Consider the following 15,456-nt stretch of genomic DNA (forward strand, 5'->3'; position numbering starts at 1 on the left):
TGTAAAGTCTGCAAGTGGATATTTGGACCTCTTTGAGGATTTCGTTGGAAACGGGATTTCTGCATCTAACGCTAGAAAGAAGAATTCTCAGTAACTTCTTTGGGCTGTGTGTGTTCAACTCACAGGGTTGAACCTTCCTTTAAACAGAGCAGATTTGAAACCCTCTTTTTGTGGAATTTGCAAGTGGAGATTTCAAGCGCTTTTGGGCCAAAGGTAGAAAAGGAAATATCTTCGTAAGAAACCGGGAGAGAATCATTCTCAGCAACCACTTTGGGATGTGTGCGTTCCACTCACAGAGTTTAACCTTTCTTTTCATAGAGCACTTTGGAAACACTCTGTTTGTAAAGTCTGCAAGTGGATATTTGGACCTCTTTGAGGATTTCGTTGGAAACGGGATTTCTGCATCTAACGCTAGACAGAAGAATTCTCAGTAACTTCTTTAGGCTGCGTGTGTTCAACTCACAGAGTTGAACCTTCCTTTAGACACAGCAGATTTGAAACCCTCTTTTTGTGGAATTTGCAAGTGGAGATTTCAAGCGCTTTGGGGCCAACGGTAGAAAAGGAAATATCTTCGTATGAAACCTAGAGAGAATCATTCTCAGCAACCACTTTGGGATGTGTGCGTTCCACTCACAGAGTTTAACCTTTCTTTTCATAGAGCGGTTTGGAAACACTCTGTTTGTAAAGTCTGCAAGTGGATATTTAGACCTCTCAGAGGATTTCGTTGGAAACGGGATTTCTGCATCTAACGCTAGACAGAAGAATTCTCAGTAACTTCTGTGGGCTGCGTGTGTTCAACTCACAGAGTTGAACCTTCCTTTAGACACAGCAGATTTGAAACCCTCTTTTTGGGGAATTTGCAAGTGGAGATTTCAAGCGCTTTGGGGCCAACGGTAGAAAAGGAAATATCTTCGTATGAAACCTAGAGAGAATCATACTCAGCAACCACTTTGGGATGTGTGCGTTCCACTCACAGACTTTAACCTTTCTTTTCATAGAGCAGTTTGGAAACACTCTGTTTGTAAAGTCTGCAAGTGAATATTTAGACCTCTTTGAGGGTTTCGTTGGAAACGGGATTACTGCATCTAACGCTAGACAGAAGAATTCTCAGTAACTACTTTGTGCTGCGTGTGTTCAACTCACAGAGTTGAACTTTGCTTTAGACAGAGCAGATTGGAAACCCTCTTTTTGTGGAATTTGCAAGTGGAGATTTCAAGCGCCTTGGGGCCAACGGTAGAAAAGGAAATATCTTCGTATAAAAACTAGAGAGAATCATTCTCAGCAACCACTTTGGGATGTGTGCGTTCCACTCACAGAGTTTAACCTTTCTTCTCATAGAGCAGTTTGGAAACACTCTGTTTGTAAAGTCTGCAAGTGGATATTTGGACCTCTTTGAGGATTTCGTTGGAAACGGGATTTCTGCATCTAACACTAGACAGAAGAATTCTCAGTAACTTCCTTGGGTTGCGTGTGTTCAACTCACAGAGTTGAACCTTCCTTTAGACAGAGCAGATTTGAAACCCTCTTTTTGTGGAATTTGCAAGTGGAGATTTCAAGCGCTTTGGGGCCAACGGTAGAAAAGGAAATATCTTCGTATAAAAACTAGAGAGAATCATTCTCAGCAACCACTTTGGGATGTGTGCGTTCCACTCACAGAGTTTAACCTTTCTTTTCATAGAGCACTTTGGAAACACTCTGTTTGTAAAGTCTGCAAGTGGATATTTGGACCTCTTTGAGGATTTCGTTGGAAACGGGATTTCTGCATCTAACGCTAGACAGAAGAATTCTAAGTAACTTCTTTGTGCTGCGTGTGTTCAACTCACAGATTTGAACCTTCCTTTAAACAGAGCAGATTTGAAACCCTCTTTTTGTGGAATTTGCAAGTGGAGATTTCAAGCGCTTTGGGGCCAACGGTAGAAAAGGAAATATCTTCGTATGAAACCTAGAGAGAATCATACTCAGCAACCACTTTGGGATGTGTGCGTTCCACTCACAGAGTTTAACCTTTCTTTTCATAGAGCACTTTGGAAACACTCTGTTTGTAAAGTCTGCAAGTGAATATTTAGACCTCTTTGAGGATTTCGTTGGAAACGGGATTACTGCATCTAACGCTAGACAGAAGAATTCTCAGTAACTTCTTTGTGCTGCGTGTGTTCAACTCACAGAGTTGAACTTTCCTTTAGACAGAGCAGATTGGAAACCCTCTTTTTGTGGAATTTGCAAGTGGAGATTTCAAGCGCCTTGGGGCCAACGGTAGAAAAGGAAATATCTTCGTATAAAAACTAGAGAGAATCATTCTCAGCAACCACTTTGGGATGTGTGCGTTCCACTCACAGAGTTTAACCTTTCTTCTCATAGAGCAGTTTGGAAACACTCTGTTTGTAAAGTCTGCAGGTGGATATTTGGACCTCTTTGAGGATTTCGTTGGAAACGGGATTTCTGCATCTAACACTAGACAGAAGAATTCTCAGTAACTTCCTTGGGTTGCGTGTGTTCAACTCACAGAGTTGAACCTTCCTTTAGACAGAGCAGATTTGAAACCCTCTTTTTGTGGAATTTGCAAGTGGAGATTTCAAGCGCTTTGGGGCCAACAGTAGAAAAGGAAATATCTTCGTATAAAAACTAGAGAGAATCATTCTCAGCAACCACTTTGGGATGTGTGCGTTCCACTCACAGAGTTTAACCTTTCTTTTCATAGAGCACTTTGGAAACACTCTGTTTGTAAAGTCTGCAAGTGGATATTTGGACCTCTTTGAGGATTTTGTTGGAAACGGGATTTCTGCATCTAACACTAGACAGAAGAATTCTCAGTAACTTCCTTGGGTTGCGTGTGTTCAACTCACAGAGTTGAACCTTCCTTTAGACAGAGCAGATTTGAAACCCTCTTTTTGTGGAATTTGCAAGTGGAGATTTCAAGCGCTTTGGGGCCAACAGTAGAAAAGGAAATATCTTCGTATAAAAACTAGAGAGAATCATTCTCAGCAACCACTTTGGGATGTGTGCGTTCCACTCACAGAGTTTAACCTTTCTTTTCATAGAGCACTTTGGAAACACTCTGTTTGTAAAGTCTGCAAGTGGATATTTGGACCTCTTTGAGGATTTCGTTGGAAACGGGATTTCTGCATCTAACGCTAGACAGAAGAATTCTCAGTAACTTCTTTAGGCTGCGTGTGTTCAACTCACAGAGTTGAACCTTCCTTTAGACAGAGCAGATTTGAAAACCTCTTTTTGTGGAATTTGCAAGTGGAGATTTCAAGCGCTTTGGGGCCAACGGTAGAGAAGGAAATATCTTCGTATAAAAACGAGAGAGTATCATTCTCAGCAACCACTTTGGGATGTGTGCGTTCCACTCACGGAGTTTAACCTTTCTTTCCATAGAGCGGTTTGGAAACACTCTGTTTGTAATGTCTGCAAGTGGATATTTGGACCTCTTTGAGGATTTCGTTGGAAACGGGATTTCTGCATCTAACGCTAGACAGAAGAATTCTCAGTAACTTCTTTGGGCAGCGAGTGTTCAACTCACAGATTTGAACCTTCCTTTAAACAGAGCAGATTTGAAACCCTCTTTTTGTGGAATTTGCAAGTGGAGATTTCAAGCGCTTTGGGGCCAACGGTAGAAAAGGAAATATCTTCGTATAAAAACTAGAGAGAATCATTCTCAGCAACCACTTTGGGATGTGTGCGTTCCACTCACAGAGTTTAACCTTTCTTTTCATAGAGCGGTTTGGAAACACTCTGTTTGTAAAGTCTGCAAGTGGATATTTGGACCTCTTTGAGGATTTCGTTGGAAACGGGATTTCTGCATCTAACGCCAGACAGAAGAATTCTCAGTAACTTCTTTAGGCTGCGTGTATTCAACTCACAGAGTTGAACCTTCCTTTAGACACAGCAGATTTGAAACCCTCTTTTTGTGGAATCTGCAAGTGGAGATTTCTAGCGTTTTGGCGCCAACGGTAGAAAAGGAAATATCTTCGTATAAAAACCAGAGAGAAACATTCTCAGCAACGACTTTGGGATGTGTGCGTTCCACTCACAGAGTTTAACCTTTCTTTTCATAGAGCACTTTGGAAACCCTCTGTTTGTAACGTCTGCCAGTGTATATTTGGACCTCTTTGAGGATTTCGTTGGAAACGGGATTTCTGCATCTAACGCTAGAAAGAAGAATTCTCAGTAACTTCTTTGGGCTGTGTGTGTTCAACTCACAGGGTTGAACCTTCCTTTAAACAGAGCAGATTTGAAACCCTCTTTTTGTGGAATTTGCAAGTGGAGATTTCAAGCGCTTTGGGGCCAACGGTAGAAAAGGAAATATCTTCGTATGAAACCGGGAGAGAATCATTCTCAGCAACCACTTTGGGATGTGTGCGTTCCACTCACAGAGTTTAACCTTTCTTTTCATAGAGCGGTTTGGAAACACTCTGTTTGTAAAGTCTGCAATTGGACATTTAGACCTCTTAGAGGATTTCGTTGGAAACGGGATTTCTGCATCTAACGCTAGACAGAAGAATTCTCAGTAACTTCTTTGGGCTGCGTGTGTTCAACTCACAGAGTTGAACCTTCCTTTAGACACAGCAGATTGGAAACCCTCTTTTTGTGGAATTTGCATGTGGAGATTTCAAGCGCTTTGGGGCCAACGGTAGAAAAGGAAATATCTTCGTATGAAACCTAGAGAGAATCATACTCAGCAACCACTTTGGGATGTGTGCGTTCCACTCACAGACTTTAACCTTTCTTTTCATAGAGCAGTTTGGAAACACTCTGTTTGTAAAGTCTGCAACTGAATATTTAGACCTCTTTGAGGGTTTCGTTGGAAACGGGATTACTGCATCTAACGCTAGACAGAAGAATTCTCAGTAACTTCTTTGTGCTGCGTGTGTTCAACTCACAGAGTTGAACTTTCCTTTAGACAGAGCAGATTGGAAACCCTCTTTTTGTGGAATTTGCAAGTGGAGATTTCAAGCGCTTTGGGGCCAACGGTAGAAAAGGAAATATCTTCGTATAAAAACTAGAGAGAATCATTCTCAGCAACCACTTTGGGATGTGTGCGTTCCACTCACAGAGTTTAACCTTTCTTCTCATAGAGCAGTTTGGAAACACTCTGTTTGTAAAGTCTGCAAGTGGATATTTGGATCTCTTTGAGGATTTCGTTGGAAACGGGATTTCTGCATCTAACGCTAGACAGAAGAATTCTCAGTAACTTCTTTAGGCTGCGTGTGTTCAACTCACAGAGTTGAACCTTCCTTTAGACACAGCAGATTTGAAACCCTCTTTTTGTGGAATCTGCAAGTGGAGATTTCAAGCGCTTTGGGGCCAACGGTAGAAAAGGAAATATCTTCGTATGAAACCTAGAGAGAATCATTCTCGCAACCACTTTGGGATGTGTGCGTTCCACTCACAGAGTTTAACCTTTCTTTTCATAGAGCAGTTTGGAAACACTCTGTTTGTAAAGTCTGCAAGTGGATATTTGGACCTATTTGAGGATTTCGTTGGAAACGGGATTTCTGCATCTAACGCTAGACAGAAGAATTCTTAGTAACTTCTTTGGGCTGAGTGTGTTCAACTCACAGAGTTGAATCTTCCCTTAGACAGAGCAGATTTGAAACTCTCTTTTTGTGGAATTTGCATGTGGAGATTTCAAGTGCTTTGGGGCCAACGGTAGAAAAGGAAACATCTTCGTATAAAAACTAGCGAGAATCATTCTCAGCAACCACTTTGGGATGTGTGCGTTCCACTCACAGAGTTTAACCTTTCTTTTCATAGAGCAGTTTGGAAACACTCTGTTTGTAAAGTCTGCAATTGGATATTTGGACCTCTTTGAGGATTTCGTTGGAAACGGGATTTCTGCATCTAACACTAGACAGAAGATTTCTCGGTAACTTCCTTGGGCTGCGTGTGTTCAATTCACAGAATTGAACCTTCCTTTAGACAGAGCAGATTTGAAACCCTCTTTTTTTGGAATTTGCAAGAGGGGATTTCAAGCGCTTTGGGGCCAACAGTAGAAAAGTAAATATCTTCGTATAAAAATCAGCGAGAATCATTCTCAGCAACCACTTTGGGATGTGTGCTTTCCACTCACAGAGTTTAACCTTTCTTTTCATATAGCACTTTGGAAACACACTGTTTGTAAAGTCTGCAAGTGGATATTTGGACCTCTTTGAGGATTTCGTTGGCAACGGGATTTCTGCATCTAACGCTAGACAGAAGAATTCTCAGTAACTTCTTTAGGCTGCGTGTGTTCAACTCACAGAGTTGAACCTTCCTTTAGACACAGCAGATTTGAAACCCTCTTTTTGTGGAATCTGCAAGTGGAGATTTCTAGCGTTTTGGCGCCAACGGTAGAAAAGGAAATATCTTCGTATAAAAACTAGAGAGAATCATTCTCAGCAACGACTTTGGGATGTGTGCGTTCCACTCACAGAGTTTAACCTTTCTTTTCATAGAGCACTTTGGAAACCCTCTGTTTGTAAAGTCTGCAAGTGTATATTTGGACCTCTTTGAGGATTTCGTTGGAAACGGGATTTCTGCATCTAACACTAGACAGAAGAATTCTCAGTAACTTCCTTGGGCTGCGTGTGTTCAACTCACAGAGTTGAACCTTCCTTTAGACAGAGCAGATTTGAAACCCTCTTTTTGTGGAATTTGCAAGTGGAGATTTCAAGCGCTTTGGGGCCAACGGTAGAAAAGGAAATATCTTCGTATGAAACCTAGAGAGAATCATTCTCAGCAACCACTTTGGGATGTGTGCGTTCCACTCACGGAGTTTAACCTTTCTTTTCATAGAGCAGTTTGGAAACACTCTGTTTGTAAACCCTGCAAGTGGATATTTGGACCTCTTTGAGGATTTCGTTGGAAACGGGATTTCTGCACCTTACGCTAGACAGAAGAATTCTAAGTAACTTCTTTGTGCTGCGTGTGTTCAACTCACAGAGTTGAACCTTCCTTTAAACACAGCAGATTTGAAACCCTCTTTTTGTGGAATTTGCAAGTGGAGATTTCAAGCGCTTTGGGGCCAACGGTAGAAAAGGAAATATCTTCGTATGAAACCTAGAGAGAATAATTCTCAGCAACCACTTTGGGATGTGTGCGTTCCACTCACAGAGTTTAACCTTTCTTTTCATAGAGCGCTTTGGAAACACTCTGTTTGTAAAGTCTGCAAGTGGATATTTGGACCTCTTTGAGGATTTCGTTGGAAACGGGATTTCTGCATCTAACGCTAGACAGAAGAATTCTCAGTAACTTCTTTAGGCTGCGTGTGTTCAACTCACAGAGTTGAACCTTCCTTTAGACACAGCAGATTTGAAACCCTCTTTTTGTGGAATTTGCAAGTGGAGATTTCAAGCGCTTTGGGGTCAACGGTAGAAAAGGAAACATCTTCGTATGAAACCTAGAGAGAATCATTCTCAGCAACCACTTTGGGATGTGTGCGTTCCACTCACAGAGTTTAACCTTTCTTTTCATAGAGCAGTTAGGAAACACTCTGTTTGTAAAGTCTGCAAGTGGATATTTGGACCTCTTTGAGGATTTCGTTGGAAACGGGATTTCTGCATCTAACGCTAGACAGAAGAATTCTCAGTAACTTCTTTGTGCTGCGTGTGTTCAACTCACAGAGTTGAACCTTCCTTTAGACAGAGCAGATTGGAAACCCTCTTTTTGTGGAATTTGCAAGTGGAGATTTCAAGCGCTTTGGGGCCAACGGTAGAAAAGGAAATATCTTTGTATAAAAACTAGAGAGAATCATTCTCAGCAACCACTTTGGGATGTGTGCGTTCCACTCACAGAGTTTAACCTTTCTTTTCATAGAGCGGTTTGGAAACACTCTGTTTGTAAAGTCTGCAAGTGGATATTTGGACCTCTTTGAGGATTTCGTTGGAAACGGCATTTCAGCATATAACGCCAGACAGAAGAATTCTCAGTAACTTCTTTAGGCTGCGTGTGTTCAACTCACAGAGTTGAACCTTCCTTTAGACACAGCAGAGTTGAAACCCTCTTTTTGTGGAATCTGCAAGTGGAGATTTCTAGCGTTTTGGCGCCAACGGTAGAGAAGGAAATATCTTCGTATAAAAACCAGAGAGAATCATTCTCAGCAACGACTTTGGGATGTGTGCGTTCCACTCACAGAGTTTAACCTTTCTTTTCATAGAGCACTTTGGAAACCCTCTGTTTGTAAAGTCTGCAAGTGGATATTTGGACCTCTTTGAGGATTTCGTTGGAAACGGGATTTCTGCATCTAACGCTAGAAAGAAGAATTCTCAGTAACTTCTTTGGGCTGTGTGTGTTCAACTCACAGGGTTGAACCTTCCTTTAAACAGAGCAGATTTGAAACCCTCTTTTTGTGGAATTTGCAAGTGGAGATTTCAAGCGCTTTTGGGCCAAAGGTAGAAAAGGAAATATCTTCGTAAGAAACCGGGAGAGAATCATTCTCAGCAACCACTTTGGGATGTGTGCGTTCCACTCACAGAGTTTAACCTTTCTTTTCATAGAGCACTTTGGAAACACTCTGTTTGTAAAGTCTGCAAGTGGATATTTGGACCTCTTTGAGGATTTCGTTGGAAACGGGATTTCTGCATCTAACGCTAGACAGAAGAATTCTCAGTAACTTCTTTAGGCTGCGTGTGTTCAACTCACAGAGTTGAACCTTCCTTTAGACACAGCAGATTTGAAACCCTCTTTTTGTGGAATTTGCAAGTGGAGATTTCAAGCGCTTTGGGGCCAACGGTAGAAAAGGAAATATCTTCGTATGAAACCTAGAGAGAATCATTCTCAGCAACCACTTTGGGATGTGTGCGTTCCACTCACAGAGTTTAACCTTTCTTTTCATAGAGCGGTTTGGAAACACTCTGTTTGTAAAGTCTGCAAGTGGATATTTGGACCTCTTTGAGGATTTCGTTGGAAACGGGATTTCTGCATCTAACACTAGACAGAAGAATTCTCAGTAACTTCCTTGGGTTGCGTGTGTTCAACTCACAGAGTTGAACCTTCCTTTAGACAGAGCAGATTTGAAACCCTCTTTTTGTGGAATTTGCAAGTGGAGATTTCAAGCGCTTTGGGGCCAACAGTAGAAAAGGAAATATCTTCGTATAAAAACTAGAGAGAATCATTCTCAGCAACCACTTTGGGATGTGTGCGTTCCACTCACAGAGTTTAACCTTTCTTTTCATAGAGCACTTTGGAAACACTCTGTTTGTAAAGTCTGCAAGTGGATATTTGGACCTCTTTGAGGATTTTGTTGGAAACGGGATTTCTGCATCTAACACTAGACAGAAGAATTCTCAGTAACTTCCTTGGGTTGCGTGTGTTCAACTCACAGAGTTGAACCTTCCTTTAGACAGAGCAGATTTGAAACCCTCTTTTTGTGGAATTTGCAAGTGGAGATTTCAAGCGCTTTGGGGCCAACAGTAGAAAAGGAAATATCTTCGTATAAAAACTAGAGAGAATCATTCTCAGCAACCACTTTGGGATGTGTGCGTTCCACTCACAGAGTTTAACCTTTCTTTTCATAGAGCACTTTGGAAACACTCTGTTTGTAAAGTCTGCAAGTGGATATTTGGACCTCTTTGAGGATTTCGTTGGAAACGGGATTTCTGCATCTAACGCTAGACAGAAGAATTCTCAGTAACTTCTTTAGGCTGCGTGTGTTCAACTCACAGAGTTGAACCTTCCTTTAGACAGAGCAGATTTGAAAACCTCTTTTTGTGGAATTTGCAAGTGGAGATTTCAAGCGCTTTGGGGCCAACGGTAGAGAAGGAAATATCTTCGTATAAAAACGAGAGAGTATCATTCTCAGCAACCACTTTGGGATGTGTGCGTTCCACTCACGGAGTTTAACCTTTCTTTCCATAGAGCGGTTTGGAAACACTCTGTTTGTAATGTCTGCAAGTGGATATTTGGACCTCTTTGAGGATTTCGTTGGAAACGGGATTTCTGCATCTAACGCTAGACAGAAGAATTCTCAGTAACTTCTTTGGGCAGCGAGTGTTCAACTCACAGATTTGAACCTTCCTTTAAACAGAGCAGATTTGAAACCCTCTTTTTGTGGAATTTGCAAGTGGAGATTTCAAGCGCTTTGGGGCCAACGGTAGAAAAGGAAATATCTTCGTATAAAAACTAGAGAGAATCATTCTCAGCAACCACTTTGGGATGTGTGCGTTCCACTCACAGAGTTTAACCTTTCTTTTCATAGAGCGGTTTGGAAACACTCTGTTTGTAAAGTCTGCAAGTGGATATTTGGACCTCTTTGAGGATTTCGTTGGAAACGGGATTTCTGCATCTAACGCCAGACAGAAGAATTCTCAGTAACTTCTTTAGGCTGCGTGTATTCAACTCACAGAGTTGAACCTTCCTTTAGACACAGCAGATTTGAAACCCTCTTTTTGTGGAATCTGCAAGTGGAGATTTCTAGCGTTTTGGCGCCAACGGTAGAAAAGGAAATATCTTCGTATAAAAACCAGAGAGAAACATTCTCAGCAACGACTTTGGGATGTGTGCGTTCCACTCACAGAGTTTAACCTTTCTTTTCATAGAGCACTTTGGAAACCCTCTGTTTGTAACGTCTGCCAGTGTATATTTGGACCTCTTTGAGGATTTCGTTGGAAACGGGATTTCTGCATCTAACGCTAGAAAGAAGAATTCTCAGTAACTTCTTTGGGCTGTGTGTGTTCAACTCACAGGGTTGAACCTTCCTTTAAACAGAGCAGATTTGAAACCCTCTTTTTGTGGAATTTGCAAGTGGAGATTTCAAGCGCTTTGGGGCCAACGGTAGAAAAGGAAATATCTTCGTATGAAACCGGGAGAGAATCATTCTCAGCAACCACTTTGGGATGTGTGCGTTCCACTCACAGAGTTTAACCTTTCTTTTCATAGAGCGGTTTGGAAACACTCTGTTTGTAAAGTCTGCAATTGGACATTTAGACCTCTTAGAGGATTTCGTTGGAAACGGGATTTCTGCATCTAACGCTAGACAGAAGAATTCTCAGTAACTTCTTTGGGCTGCGTGTGTTCAACTCACAGAGTTGAACCTTCCTTTAGACACAGCAGATTGGAAACCCTCTTTTTGTGGAATTTGCATGTGGAGATTTCAAGCGCTTTGGGGCCAACGGTAGAAAAGGAAATATCTTCGTATGAAACCTAGAGAGAATCATACTCAGCAACCACTTTGGGATGTGTGCGTTCCACTCACAGACTTTAACCTTTCTTTTCATAGAGCAGTTTGGAAACACTCTGTTTGTAAAGTCTGCAACTGAATATTTAGACCTCTTTGAGGGTTTCGTTGGAAACGGGATTACTGCATCTAACGCTAGACAGAAGAATTCTCAGTAACTTCTTTGTGCTGCGTGTGTTCAACTCACAGAGTTGAACTTTCCTTTAGACAGAGCAGATTGGAAACCCTCTTTTTGTGGAATTTGCAAGTGGAGATTTCAAGCGCTTTGGGGCCAACGGTAGAAAAGGAAATATCTTCGTATAAAAACTAGAGAGAATCATTCTCAGCAACCACTTTGGGATGTGTGCGTTCCACTCACAGAGTTTAACCTTTCTTCTCATAGAGCAGTTTGGAAACACTCTGTTTGTAAAGTCTGCAAGTGGATATTTGGATCTCTTTGAGGATTTCGTTGGAAACGGGATTTCTGCATCTAACGCTAGACAGAAGAATTCTCAGTAACTTCTTTAGGCTGCGTGTGTTCAACTCACAGAGTTGAACCTTCCTTTAGACACAGCAGATTTGAAACCCTCTTTTTGTGGAATCTGCAAGTGGAGATTTCAAGCGCTTTGGGGCCAACGGTAGAAAAGGAAATATCTTCGTATGAAACCTAGAGAGAATCATTCTCGCAACCACTTTGGGATGTGTGCGTTCCACTCACAGAGTTTAACCTTTCTTTTCATAGAGCAGTTTGGAAACACTCTGTTTGTAAAGTCTGCAAGTGGATATTTGGACCTATTTGAGGATTTCGTTGGAAACGGGATTTCTGCATCTAACGCTAGACAGAAGAATTCTTAGTAACTTCTTTGGGCTGAGTGTGTTCAACTCACAGAGTTGAATCTTCCCTTAGACAGAGCAGATTTGAAACTCTCTTTTTGTGGAATTTGCATGTGGAGATTTCAAGTGCTTTGGGGCCAACGGTAGAAAAGGAAACATCTTCGTATAAAAACTAGCGAGAATCATTCTCAGCAACCACTTTGGGATGTGTGCGTTCCACTCACAGAGTTTAACCTTTCTTTTCATAGAGCAGTTTGGAAACACTCTGTTTGTAAAGTCTGCAATTGGATATTTGGACCTCTTTGAGGATTTCGTTGGAAACGGGATTTCTGCATCTAACACTAGACAGAAGATTTCTCGGTAACTTCCTTGGGCTGCGTGTGTTCAATTCACAGAATTGAACCTTCCTTTAGACAGAGCAGATTTGAAACCCTCTTTTTTTGGAATTTGCAAGAGGGGATTTCAAGCGCTTTGGGGCCAACAGTAGAAAAGTAAATATCTTCGTATAAAAATCAGCGAGAATCATTCTCAGCAACCACTTTGGGATGTGTGCTTTCCACTCACAGAGTTTAACCTTTCTTTTCATATAGCACTTTGGAAACACACTGTTTGTAAAGTCTGCAAGTGGATATTTGGACCTCTTTGAGGATTTCGTTGGCAACGGGATTTCTGCATCTAACGCTAGACAGAAGAATTCTCAGTAACTTCTTTAGGCTGCGTGTGTTCAACTCACAGAGTTGAACCTTCCTTTAGACACAGCAGATTTGAAACCCTCTTTTTGTGGAATCTGCAAGTGGAGATTTCTAGCGTTTTGGCGCCAACGGTAGAAAAGGAAATATCTTCGTATAAAAACTAGAGAGAATCATTCTCAGCAACGACTTTGGGATGTGTGCGTTCCACTCACAGAGTTTAACCTTTCTTTTCATAGAGCACTTTGGAAACCCTCTGTTTGTAAAGTCTGCAAGTGTATATTTGGACCTCTTTGAGGATTTCGTTGGAAACGGGATTTCTGCATCTAACACTAGACAGAAGAATTCTCAGTAACTTCCTTGGGCTGCGTGTGTTCAACTCACAGAGTTGAACCTTCCTTTAGACAGAGCAGATTTGAAACCCTCTTTTTGTGGAATTTGCAAGTGGAGATTTCAAGCGCTTTGGGGCCAACGGTAGAAAAGGAAATATCTTCGTATGAAACCTAGAGAGAATCATTCTCAGCAACCACTTTGGGATGTGTGCGTTCCACTCACGGAGTTTAACCTTTCTTTTCATAGAGCAGTTTGGAAACACTCTGTTTGTAAACCCTGCAAGTGGATATTTGGACCTCTTTGAGGATTTCGTTGGAAACGGGATTTCTGCACCTTACGCTAGACAGAAGAATTCTAAGTAACTTCTTTGTGCTGCGTGTGTTCAACTCACAGAGTTGAACCTTCCTTTAAACACAGCAGATTTGAAACCCTCTTTTTGTGGAATTTGCAAGTGGAGATTTCAAGCGCTTTGGGGCCAACGGTAGAAAAGGAAATATCTTCGTATGAAACCTAGAGAGAATAATTCTCAGCAACCACTTTGGGATGTGTGCGTTCCACTCACAGAGTTTAACCTTTCTTTTCATAGAGCGCTTTGGAAACACTCTGTTTGTAAAGTCTGCAAGTGGATATTTGGACCTCTTTGAGGATTTCGTTGGAAACGGGATTTCTGCATCTAACGCTAGACAGAAGAATTCTCAGTAACTTCTTTAGGCTGCGTGTGTTCAACTCACAGAGTTGAACCTTCCTTTAGACACAGCAGATTTGAAACCCTCTTTTTGTGGAATTTGCAAGTGGAGATTTCAAGCGCTTTGGGGTCAACGGTAGAAAAGGAAACATCTTCGTATGAAACCTAGAGAGAATCATTCTCAGCAACCACTTTGGGATGTGTGCGTTCCACTCACAGAGTTTAACCTTTCTTTTCATAGAGCAGTTAGGAAACACTCTGTTTGTAAAGTCTGCAAGTGGATATTTGGACCTCTTTGAGGATTTCGTTGGAAACGGGATTTCTGCATCTAACACTAGACAGAAGAATTCTCAGTAACTTCCTTGGGTTGCGTGTGTTCAACTCACAGAGTTGAACCTTCCTTTAGACAGAGCAGATTTGAAACCCTCTTTTTGTGGAATTTGCAAGTGGAGATTTCAAGCGCTTTGGGGCCAACAGTAGAAAAGGAAATATCTTCGTATAAAAATCAGCGAGAATCATTCTCAGCAACCACTTTGGGATGTGTGCGTTCCACTCACAGAGTTTAACCTTTCTTTTCATATAGCACTTTGGGAACACACTGTTTGTAAAGTCTGCAAGTGGATATTTGGACCTCTTTGAGGATTTCGTTGGAAACGGGATTTCTGCATCTAACGCTAGACAGAAGAATTCTCAGTAACTTCTTTGGGCTGAGTGTGTTCAACTCACAGAGTTGAACCTTCCTTTAGACAGAGCAGATTTGAAACCCTCTTTTTGTGGAATTTGCAAGTGGATATTTCAAGCACTTTGGGGCCAACGGTAGAAAAGGAAATATCTTCGTATAAAACCTAGAGAGAATCATTCTCAGCAACCACTTTGGGATGTTTGCGTTCCACTCACAGAGTTTAACCTTTCTTTTCATAGAGCGGTTTGGAAACACTCTGTAAGGTCTGCAAGTCGATATTTGGAACTGTTTGAGGATTTCGTTGGAAACGGGATTTCGGCATCTAACGCTAGACAGAAGAATTCTCAGTAACTTCTTTGTGCTGAGTGTGTTCAACTCACAGAGTTGAACCTTCCTTTAGACAGAGCAGATTTGAAACCCTCTTTTTGTGGAATTTGCAAGTGGAGATTTCAAGCGCTTTGGGGCCAACGGTAGAAAATGAAATATCTTCGTATGAAACCTAGAGAGAATCATTCTCAGCAACCACTTTGGGATGTGTGCGTTCCACTCACAGAGTTTAACCTTTCTTTTCATAGAGCACTTTGGAAACCCTCTGTTTGTAAAGTCTGCAAGTGTATATTTGGACCTCTTTGAGGATTTCGTTGGAAACGGGATTTCTGCATCTAACGCTAGACAGAAGAATTCTCAGTAACTTCTTTGGGCTGTGTGTGTTCAACTCACAGGGTTGAACCTTCCTTTAAACAGAGCAGATTTGAAACCCTCTTTTTGTGGAATTTGCAAGTGGAGATTTCAAGCGCTTTGGGGCCAACGGTAGAAAAGGAAATATCTTCGTATGAAACCGAGAGAGAATCATTCTCAGCAACCACTTTGGGATGTGTGCGTTCCACTCACGGAGTTTAACCTTTCTTTTCATAGAGCGCTTTGGAAACACTCTGTTTGTAAAGTCTGCAAGTGGATATTTGGACCTCTTTGAGGATTTCGTTGGAAACGGGATTTCTGCATCTAACGCTAGACAGAAGAATTCTCAGTAACTTCTTTAGGCTGCGTGTGTTCAACTCACAGAGTTGAACCTTCCTTTAGACACAGCAGATTTGAAACC

The sequence above is a fragment of the Gorilla gorilla genome, chromosome 21 (assembly GCF_029281585.2).
Source record: "Gorilla gorilla gorilla isolate KB3781 chromosome 21, NHGRI_mGorGor1-v2.1_pri, whole genome shotgun sequence".
NCBI classification, from domain to species: domain Eukaryota; kingdom Metazoa; phylum Chordata; class Mammalia; order Primates; family Hominidae; genus Gorilla; species Gorilla gorilla.